This window comes from Copadichromis virginalis, linkage group LG9 (genome assembly GCF_057382275.1).
Source record: "Copadichromis virginalis isolate Kocher_CV1m ecotype Utaka linkage group LG9, C_Virginalis_male_GT1.1, whole genome shotgun sequence".
Lineage (NCBI taxonomy): Eukaryota > Metazoa > Chordata > Actinopteri > Cichliformes > Cichlidae > Copadichromis > Copadichromis virginalis.
This window is the reverse complement of record NC_140626.1, coordinates 32393468-32404483: the sequence shown is the minus strand read 5'-3', so window position 1 is coordinate 32404483 and position 11016 is coordinate 32393468. Positions and strand designations below refer to the sequence as shown.

Here is an 11016-nt window from a genome sequence, read left to right as displayed (position 1 = left end):
CTCTAAGTTCCAGTCTACCTGAGGGAATCACTCACTTTAAACTAAGTCATGTACATTTTGAGCTCCAGCAGATTTTCTGTGCAGACAGATAGTAATCAGATTACTTGATGAGGATTTCTAATTTTTTTCTGCTTTTTGCCATCTTTGTACATCACATGGCAAATGGAAACAAGTGTTCATCTTGTCCAGTTTTCCTTTAAGTGAAGTATTTCATGTACTGGAACAGTTTCACTCTCGGTAAGGGTGGACTTATTCCAGGCCAGGAATTTGACAATAAGAGCAAATATTCAATGTTGTTAGTGGGATTTGAACCCGCACACCCAGGGAAAACTGCAACCTGAACGCAGCACAATAAGCCGCTTGGCCATCCTGACACACTTCTGCTGAATAATCGTGCACAGCTACTGATGTCCACTCAACCACATTAAGTATATAAAAAATAAATAAATAAAACGATTATTCCTTTTTTTTTATATGATCTGCAATTTATTTTCACATTTCAGCATTACACCTGATGATGGACACAAACCTAAAGATCGCACTATCTCTATCTATCTGTAATAAAAATGATTACAAAGAAAATGTAATGAACTTTTTTGTGTGTTTTGTAAGTTGGATAGAGATAGAGCCATCTGACTTCCAATCTCGGTAGAAACTGAGTTTTGGGAGGTGAAACCATAAGACATGCACTATAGTGCATGTCTTCTCTGACACATTGAAATTGTGTTTTCAGTTAGAGTTGTATAAAATCAAGCAGCTGACTCTAATGTCTGCCTTTAGAAACACTTGTGAATCACTATGTGGTACTAAACTGTCTACTGTCTCACTCACTTACTGAGAGGACAGACGGATGCTCCACTTGACTGTCGCGTCTCTTACCCTCTCTGTTTTTCACATAATGATATTATCCTATATCCTCGCATGTGATTGGCCACAATATGGAGCGATTGGAGCATAACTGAGCCACTTTGTGAGAGCTGAGCAGCGAAAGGAAATTAAGTGAGGGTAGAAATGACTGAAAGATTATTATGGTCTGTTTTGAGTTTTGTTCAAAAAAGAATGACTTCATATATATATATATATATATATTGGCGTAATGGTCTATTTGATTCACCTTTTATTGTTTATTTTATTTATTTATTTATTTTCACTTGCTAGATACGGGACAGACTTGAATGAGGAAAAGAAAAGGGAGAAAGGAAGAGGGGGGAAAAACAGCGGACAAGAGGGATGGGGATAAAGGGCAAAAAACAAAAACCAACTAAATAAGCAGACAAAAATACATATATCAATCACCTGGATCACCTGTTGATAAAGAAAAAAGAAAACAAGCAGAAGAGAACAAGAGTAATAGAATAAACAACATCATGATGATCTATGGGAATATAACAGTAAATACTAAATATTAAACATTATTGTGCAGTATGTAATATCAACAGCGCACAGTGTGCTTTGAGGTAGGAGCCAAAAAGGGTGTAGTTTGTGTGTGTGAGCACCCGTGTGTACACCTGTATTTTAAAAACCAAAAAACCTATACTTGTGATTCTTGCTCTCCACAAATATTTTTAAATTCTCCATACTTAAAATCAGATATCCTCTGGTCTTCTCTGAATAAACCTTGATTTGATTTCTCAGCTACACATGTCCAAATTCAATCATTAGGATTTTCTTCTGTTCATTTGAAGCCCAGTTGATGGACACGGTCCTGCTACATCATCTACATCACAAACTTTTTGTAGTTTCTCGTTTTCGTTTAAAGAGGAAAAATAATAATAAAAGACCAAAAACATTCATCAACATTTCAAATTATTTTTCCTCATTTTATTTCAACATTTCAAGAATTATAGATTAGATTATAGATTAACAAAGAAGCAGAACAGGAACATCAGATTTTAAAATGGAAGACTGAAGATAAAAGCTACATTTTTTAGGTGACTCATGATGAACGAAACAAATAAAAAGTCAAAATGTTGTGCTGTTGAGTAAAATCATGTTATTGATCAAAAGCTTTCTTGTTTTCCACTTTTCTGATTTTTTGCTTAATACACTTACATTCTCATTTAAAAAATAAAAAGGTTTTCAGAAACATTTACATACACAGGAAGCTGCGTCACGTTGTTACAAAGTCACGTTGTTACAAAGTCACGTTGTTGTAAACATCACAGGGTTTACTGCTTTCGGTAATGTTAGTGAGGAAGACTCTCTGACCCAGTCCGAGCGTTGATTCTGCTCTTCTACAAACCTCCAGTTGATCCTCATCCCAGGTCTGTCCTCAGTGTGCTGTTGGTGCCGAGGACTGTAGTGATTCGTCATGTTAAGCACACCAGGAGTAAATTAATTGGTGAAGAGATGTATATAGACATACCCTTAAGATGTAGTCTGTTTCCAAAGCAGGTTTACACTCTGTCCACTGCTCCTGATGATGACCTGATTGTAGTTCAACCAAATGAAGCAGAGTTTCATGGAGAGTGTTTTAACAGCTCAGTTGCATCATTCCAGGTGATTTTCAACAGAGTCATTAAAGATGTTAACCTGAGTCTGACACACCAGAGCAGCTCCAGCTGTGTCTGGAAAAGTGAGGTTTGTCTTTTGCCCAACAGAGTGAGAACATTGAGTCTCCCTCCAAATGAGAAGCTGTTAAATGTACGGAGCTCCATTATTAAAGGGATATCAGGACCTGTTCTCAGCAGTCTGATGGACAAACTGCTGGAGAAAAAAGTGATAACTGATGCTGAGAGGGAGGAAGCAATTGTAATACAAAACAGAAGAGACAGAGCTCGTTTTGTTATCGACACTGTGAGGAACAAAGGTGAACGTGCTACTTCACAGATGATTGAGTCTCTGTGTGAACTTGACTCCTTCTTCTGTGAGTACACTGGGCTGATTTGAGGCATTTGGTAAATTTTGCTGAATTTGTCTTCAGGCTTCACTTACAAACCTCAACATCTTAGTTTGATCGAAATAGGACTGCTCCAGCTCTTTTTGATCTTTAAGCAAAGTTGAATCCAGCTTTTTTCTCTAGACTGAAACTGGCTATTAATATTAATGTTACATGGCACAAAGCCCGCTGGAACACGAGACCACTAACTGCACGACAAAACAAGACTAGACAGAGCTCTTTGTCAGCCAAAGTCGAGGAAAAGATTCCTTCACCTGAACTCGACCAACTTCAACTGATTCCTTCGCTAGAGCCCTTTTTATTGTCAGCAAGCAATCATTCATGAATATGCAATTACACATACACGTGACATTCTTAAACAACATCAGTGTCTGTATTGTGTGCGTGTGTGTGTTTCCAGCCATACTATACATAGACATACGACCTATCAATGAACTTAAACTGTATGCAGAAAAGCAGAAGTAAGCGTCTTGCTAAACTATACAAAACAAACAAGAACTTGCAGTAGGTCATGTCTCAAAGAACATTTAAAGGTGTGAAAAAGTGTGTGCACTTTGAGATAACGAACAAGACAGTCGGGTCTCTGCAGCTATAATGGAAATTATAACGTCGAGGCTGCTTCCTCTCATCTCATGGTACAGAAGTGCACACAGAACCTCATCAGACCTAATAAGGATAAAATTTTTATCAGCATACAAATGATTAAATATTTCTAAGCATAAATGACAACCTTAAATTATTAATTCTGACAGTAACAATTAAAATATAATAATAATATCTTTAGTTTAATCTGAGATTTTCTTTGACTGGATGTAGTGAGTAAAAAAATGCAAACACAAACCACATTTTATCTTCATAATTTGAAACAGCTTTTATCAGAATTGTTAATGTGAAATACAAGATTGCATAAAAAAAACTTGCAACTTTAACCACACAACACTCAAGTCATCACTGCTCTCATATGCAGACTGGCCATTGTCTAGTTTCCACCACGAATGTCCATCTATGTGGCTCTTTCACTTTAGTGCCCAGTTTTGATTTTAACAGTCAGTTTCATTTCACTACAAACGAGGTTTCTATCTGTTAACAGTTTTGCACGACAAAAGGAATTTATTTATTATGGGGCACATTTCAAATGCAGTGCATGGTTAAACATTTCACGGACCTGACCTGACTTCACTGTTAATGTTTTTAAACGTTCACCATGACCATGGTTCAATAAATATTCACATTTACAAACTGAAAACACATGTTTGAAAATAAAAATATGAAGTTATCCTTGACATCGCTGCTGATGACTCTGATGATGAAAACTACCTGTTCCAGTGCTCCAGTGCAGGCCTGTACCAGTGCAGTGTGACCGGCCTGGTGTTTGTTATGAAGGCAGAAGGAGACGTGGTTTACAGGACTGTCCCTTGGAACAGGAGGCTGCTGGCCCAACACCACAAGAAGCCTGCAGGACCCCTGTTTGACATCAAATGTCAGCAGCAGTCTGTGTGTCAGCTTCATCTCCCACACTGTGAGCTCATCTCCACAGGTGGAGGTCACAAACAAACCCCAAGTTGTTGCTGCAGATGAATTTAGCGATTTGTCAAGTAAAACAGACCAGGACTGAATTAACTGGAAGAGAATTTACATGGATAGGACTGGATTGGAATCTGTCATAAATTACAGGATGGACCGTCACTCTTTTGATCCGGCAGTGCAGCCTAAAAGGCCGCTGCGCACCAGCCATACAAGCATTGACACACCTCATTTTCAGTATTGACACTGGATTGCCCAATCAAACCTCTTAATGCGACCAGCCCCTCCCCTACCTTAGCTGTGCGCTCACGCAGCTTGTAAAAAGATATAGGGTGGAAGAAGTGAAGGAAAGATACAGCTGAAAAATTGAGAGACAACCGTAAAAAGAAACTAAAAACAGATGCAGCAAAATGTGTAAAATTAGCCTATACTGGTCTTCACAATCCATAGCAAAAGTATTAACAACAAGGGGTATTGCATAGTTTTATACTTGCGAATGAGCCTGCTTGTGATAAAAGTAAGTATAGCATTTCAGTAATAACAAGTTCCAACCCAAATAACTGATTTGCTGCCTGGAGCAGCAGGTAAGCCAGGTGTTGAAGCTGGGATAAAACATGCAAAACCGCTATTAGCCATTGTCACGTGACTTGGGAGTTTTGAACCACACCTCGGAGCAGTCGTTCAAAAGATCTACACAGAAGCTCAACCAGTGTCAGCGTTGGGCATCTCATAACAAAAATTTGGATCATGTCATTACTTGAATGGACCTAGAAAAACTAAAGGTGATAAAGCTGTGTGAGGTCAGACTGTAGAGGGAGAGTGTTTGATTCACCGCAGTGTTTCTGCTCTGTGACGACAGTCGTGTTAACTGCAGAGATTTTACACACTGAAATGGAGACTAACATCAGAAGCTTGGACCCCACACAGCTGATTTTCATAGTTTCATCACTAAAACTATTTAAAGTCACCTGAAAAAGATCTAACTGACCGCAGATATCAGCGGGTAACTCACGTGACAAACAAAGACAACTGCTTATCTTATCCGGTTTACCTTTAACTGAAGTATTGCATCTACTGGAACACTTTCACTGAGTTTTTATTGATGTCAGCAAGCTGAGTTATGGATTACAAGACGCAGTGTTAGAGGAATTGTACAGCACAGGCCAGTTATTCCAGGAATTTGAGTGCTTCCAGGAGTACACACGGGACACATTATTGCTGTCTTTCTCTATAAAGATATTTTAGGAGAAAATTATGCAATTGTTCAAAAACATCGAGTCTGATGAACTTTGTATGGAGAGTTTTCAGACATTGTGTTGCTCTGAGGCGATTTGATAAAAATCTGTAACTTCCACAACAGTGACAGTGACATTTTCTGAAAGCCAGCAAAAATACCTACGTTTTCATGTATAATTTGAGGAGGTTGAGTGGAAATTGAGCGAGTAGCAAGAAGTTGTTCAGACATGAAGAGAAAATTGGCAAAGTTTCACTGTCCACTCTGAGTTAATTGCATAGCAACCATAACAACGCGTGTATTTTGTGAAAAATCACAATTTTGCAACTGAAAACTTAAAGAGGCATTAAATGAAAACGGTAACAGATATGAAAAAGCTGAATCACACAGGAATAGCCCAATCATTTGAGAACGTTTTAAAGTTTGAATGGAGTTTCTACATGAAAGTATGAGCATGTAGTTAAGTTTCAAAGACAAGCAAGTTTTAGCAGAATTGTGGAAGTTTTCCATTCATTTCAATGGGACAAATTAAAGGGAAAAAGTGTAATATTTTAAAAAGTGTAATATTTTAAAAAGTGTAATAGCTATAACTACCAAAAGATATAGCACCCATCTCCAAAAAGAGGTGTTACTGCACAGTAATGATGGAGGTGATCTTTGCCGTAGAGTGCCTGTAGTGCTTGTTTTGCAAGCCTAATGCCGCTTCTCGCCATTTTTCTCCAGACTCGTTACTTGAGAGGCGCCACATTTCACCCATGAGCTCTACATGTCATCTCAATATTTAATTTCTCCATTTAGTTTCAGTGCCACAGTGCACGCTGATCATTAGAGATGTCTCTGATGGGAAACGTTACTTCAAGTTTATTTATTTAATCAGCATCCACACAATTAAAGCGGCTATAGCTGAGTTGGGCACATAATTATGTTCATGCATTCATGCACAAATACAGAAGATGTATCTAAATTCACCTCTAAACATTGCTGTAAACAGACCAAGTGCTTTCGCTCTTGCCTGGCATTTTAAAATCCATCCATCCATTTTCTTCCGCTTATCCTGGGTCGCGAGGGCAGCAGCCCAGGCAGAGAAGCCCAGACCTCCCTCTCCCCAGCCACCTCCTCCAGCTTATCCGGGGGAACACCAAAGTGTTCCCAGGCCAGCCGAGAGATATAATCTCTCCAGCGTGTCCTGGGTCTGCCCTGGGGCCTCCTCCCGGTGGGACATGGCAGTCTCTCTCTCATATTTTAGGAGAAAATTGAAAATTTAGGAGAAAACCACCACCATCATCGCCCAACATGATGCATTTTTGAAGTTTGACAATTTTGCTTAATGAATTCAATTTTTTTAAAGTTTTACAAACACTTTTATTTTATTTTCACAGTGAAAAAAAACAATCATGTGACTTATGAATGAAACTGAAGGAAAGACTATGTCATCTGCTGTTACGTATAATCATATTGTTGGTGAAAAGCTTTCATGTTCTCCACTTTTCTGACATTTCACTTAATTCATGTAAATTCTTATATAAAAAATGCAAAGATTTCAGAAAGTTTCACGTAAACACAAAACTGCATCATGTTTCTGTTTACACAATACATTATATGTCTTACATAAAACCCCTGAGTTATCAAACAGTTTACGTGGCACACAGCTCTTTGAGTAGACTTATGTTCTGATATTTTAGTATCAGATTCACTATCAGAAATGTGTGATGTAACATTGCTGCCTTTCTTGCTCCATTACAGTGACATTATTTAAGCTCTGAGCTCAGACTCGTGGGGGAACTCTAAGTTCCAGTCTACCTGAGGGAATCACTCACTTTAAACTAAGTCGTGTACATTTTGAGCTCCAGCAGATTTTCTGTGCAGACAGACTGATCTTTGTACATCATGTGACAAACAGAAACAACTGTTCATCTTGTCCAGTTTACCTTGAAGTGAAGTACATCATGTACTGGAACAGTTTCACTGGTGTTACGGCCCTAGCAGGGCCTCCTCCTGAAGGTGCCTGTGTGGGCGTGTCCCACCACCTCTTCTGCCTGAGGTGCCACCTTTCCCTGTTACACAGCTGACTCACATCAGTAATTAAAAGTATTTAAGCCCAGGGAAAGGTGAGCTCTGGGCCAGAGTGCCATTAGTGTGGTTACAGCTTGTGAGCTGAGTGTTTGTTGTGTTTGCAGCTAGTGAGTTGTGCTTTTGGTGGTTTTCAGCTAGTGAGCTGCTTTTTCTTTTTGGCTTACGTTTTACTTTATTGACCAACGCCTGAGTTTTGTTTGTTTTCTTAAATGGTAATAGCGGCTTGTCTGTCTCTTTTAGTTAGTATAAATAGAAACTTTAATAAAACTCTAACCCTTTTGCCTCCTTGACTCCTTTTTCTGACCCGGTCACTTTTGTTACTTCCCCCTCCCGGCCTAGACCCCTCAGGGGAACGTAACAAGTGGGGGCTCGTCCGGGATCGTTGAAAAGGGAGTTTTGAGTTGGAATTGGTTTTTGATTATCTTGCTGTTTTCACCTTTAGAGATTCAACTTCCCAGTTAAGTTAGGTGAGTGTCCAGCTGAGCTTATTAAGTTCTTCCTTCGGGCACTATTTTGTTATTTTGCCTTTTTCATTTTCGGAGTAATCCTGGGCGGAGATTAGTTCCCTGTTGGGGGTAGGCAATTCAGGGCTCCGGTCGCTGAAGTTTCGCCTTTCAAGTTGCCTCGAGCCCAGCACGCTCCAGAAGATGGGTAGGTAAAGTTTGTTGTGCTTAGGAACTGGGTAGGTTGTATTTGTTAATGTGTGTGTAGCAAAAGGTAAGTTGGTCAAGAAGAGTAAGTTGTTCGGTTACCATTAATTGTTGGCTAGCCTGTGAGAATTGGCACAGGTGTGCGTGGTGGTTTTCTTCAGGCTGAAATGGCGTTCCAGTTGAATCAGCTGGAGCTGACGAGCCCTCCCCGCCTAGACCCCTCAGGGGAACGTAACACTGGTATCAGCAAAGGTGGACTTACTCCAGGCCAGGAATTTGACAGCAAAGGTGAAGACTCAATGTCAGGAGTGAGATATGAACCCACGCCTCCAGGGGAGACTGCGACCTGAAAGCAGCTCCTTAGACCGCTCGGCCATCTTGACACAATTAGCCCACATCGAGCTGAAGAATCATGCACAGCTGCTGATTTCAACTCAACATTCCTGCTGAGTATATAGAAAATGAACAAGCGTGTTATTAAAAATCATCCATGGCGTAATGGTTAGCACTCAGGATTCTGAATCTAGCAATCTGAGTTCAAATCTTGGTGGAGCCTGATTTTTTTTTTTGGGAGGTCGGGGAAACCATCGTGCATGTCTTCTCTGGCACATTGAAATTGTGTTTTCAGTCACACCTGTATAAAATCAAGCAGCTAACTCTGACGTTCATGCAAATTTCTTTCGAAATGAAATTTCCACTGGTGTCCGCGAAAAGCACGAGGCATCGTCACGTGACTTAAGGTTATGCACGTCACAGTCTGTACATCTGCGTGACAATGTATACACGTGTGGTGTGTTCACCAGCAAAATGGGTAAATGCCATCACTTTAAAAAAAAGAGGATGTGGTTTGAATTCTCCATAATTATGCTTTGAAAAAAGCTTTAATTTGACTTGATCTCCCAGCTGCTCCTGTCCAAGTTATGACTTCAGCTTTTCTCTGTAAGGTTTGTAAAAAAATAATAATAAAAATAATTTTGGAATGACATATATAAAGCTCTCAATACAGTTTTCTAACAACCATTAATAAAGGACCAACAGTGAGCCATTTTAAGAGTCTTACCAAATGGTTTTGCGGGAAATGATAAAAAGTATCTCTTAAGAATCTTGTTTACAGCAGCACTAAAGTGTATCACCATTAAATGGCTGAATCTTGACCCACCTTTATATAATATGTGGCTTGATAAAGTAAGAAAGATTTACCAGATGGAGGAAACAACATTTGCTCTGCGGATTCAGAGAGAATTGTTTACTGAGCGTTGGCGACCCATACATGCTTTACTGTTTCAATAATTTAGCACAGGTCTGTTTCTTTTTGTTTATTTATGGCTATTAAGATTGTCACATGTTATTTAGTATTACATTAAGTTTTGGGGGTTTTTTTCCTTCTTCTTGTTTGTTTGTTTGTGTTTTGTTTTGTTTGGCTTCCTAGTATTGTTTGTGTTTCCCTATTGCAGTTTTTATTTTAATCTGTACTTCTGCATTGCTATTCCTGTAACTGTCCTACTTGCGAACATTGACAAGTACAAGTTGCAATGTTGTAAATTATAATAACAACTGAGTTTAAAAAAAACTCTGGTTTTTCACTTAATACGCTTAAATTCTAATTTAAGCAATAAAAAGCTTTTCAGAAACATTTACATACACAGAGAGCTGCATCACGTCTCTATTTGCACAAAATATTACATCACTTAAATTAAACTCCTTAATTATCAAACACTTAAATGACTGAATGGTAAATAGCTCTTTGAGAAGTGATGTTGTGATATTTCAATATCAGATTCCCTTCAGAAGCCTTTAGAAATAATGTAAGATCACTGGCTTCCTCGGTCCAGCGACATTATTTAAGGTCATTTACGACCTTGGACTCGTAGGGGAACCCTCGGTTCTAGTCTGCCTGGAGAAATCACTCACTTTAGACTACGTGGTGTACATTTTGTACTGTGATCTCCAGCAGATTTTCTGTGCAGACTGTGATCAGATTACTTGCTGCTGCTGATGATTCGAAAGTTTGCTGTGGATTTAGACTTCTATATTCTACAGTATATAAAAAGCTGTTACATGAGCGCTGAGGGCTGCTTCAAACCATTGGTCAGTGGTCAAACACAGCCTGCTGAAATTCTGATTTTACAGCGGATCTTGTGGGCACTTGTGGGAAGTTGTTTTGCTAGAGCAAACTGAAAAACTCTCAAATGACACGACATTCAGGTGGGAAGGAGAAAGGACTCACATGATCCAGCCAACCCATCCATCCAATAAAAAGACATCTGACGATCTGTTTGAAAGATTTGGGTTATGAGAACCCAATAGACAACTCACTGGGTAAGTCAGATCTTTGTTTTTCTTGTTTTTTTGTCTGTCCTGCATGTAGGTTTAGGCAAAAATAAATAAATGAACAAAACACATAAAAACAATACAAGTTTCCTGTTTCCAATAAGAATATCCAGCAGAGACCAGAAATGAACTTCTTAACTCTTAATTGAACTTAACAGAGTTCTTTCAGTGAAACCGTTTAACTCTTCTGTTTATTATTATTGTTGTTGTTGTCATTGTTATTATTATTATTATTGTTGTTGTTGTTAATCATATATTTTGTTAAATTGCTGTGTGGTAGAGAGTGCCGCGACGGACCGAGTTCG

At 39.0% G+C, this 11016-nt stretch overlaps 1 pseudogene; it reads left to right on the top strand.

Moving 5' to 3' along the window:
* The first annotated feature begins 798 nt into the window (after window positions 1-798).
* LOC146702275 (uncharacterized) lies at window positions 799-3051 on the top strand (annotated as a pseudogene).
* Window positions 3052-11016: the final 7965 nt, after the last annotated feature.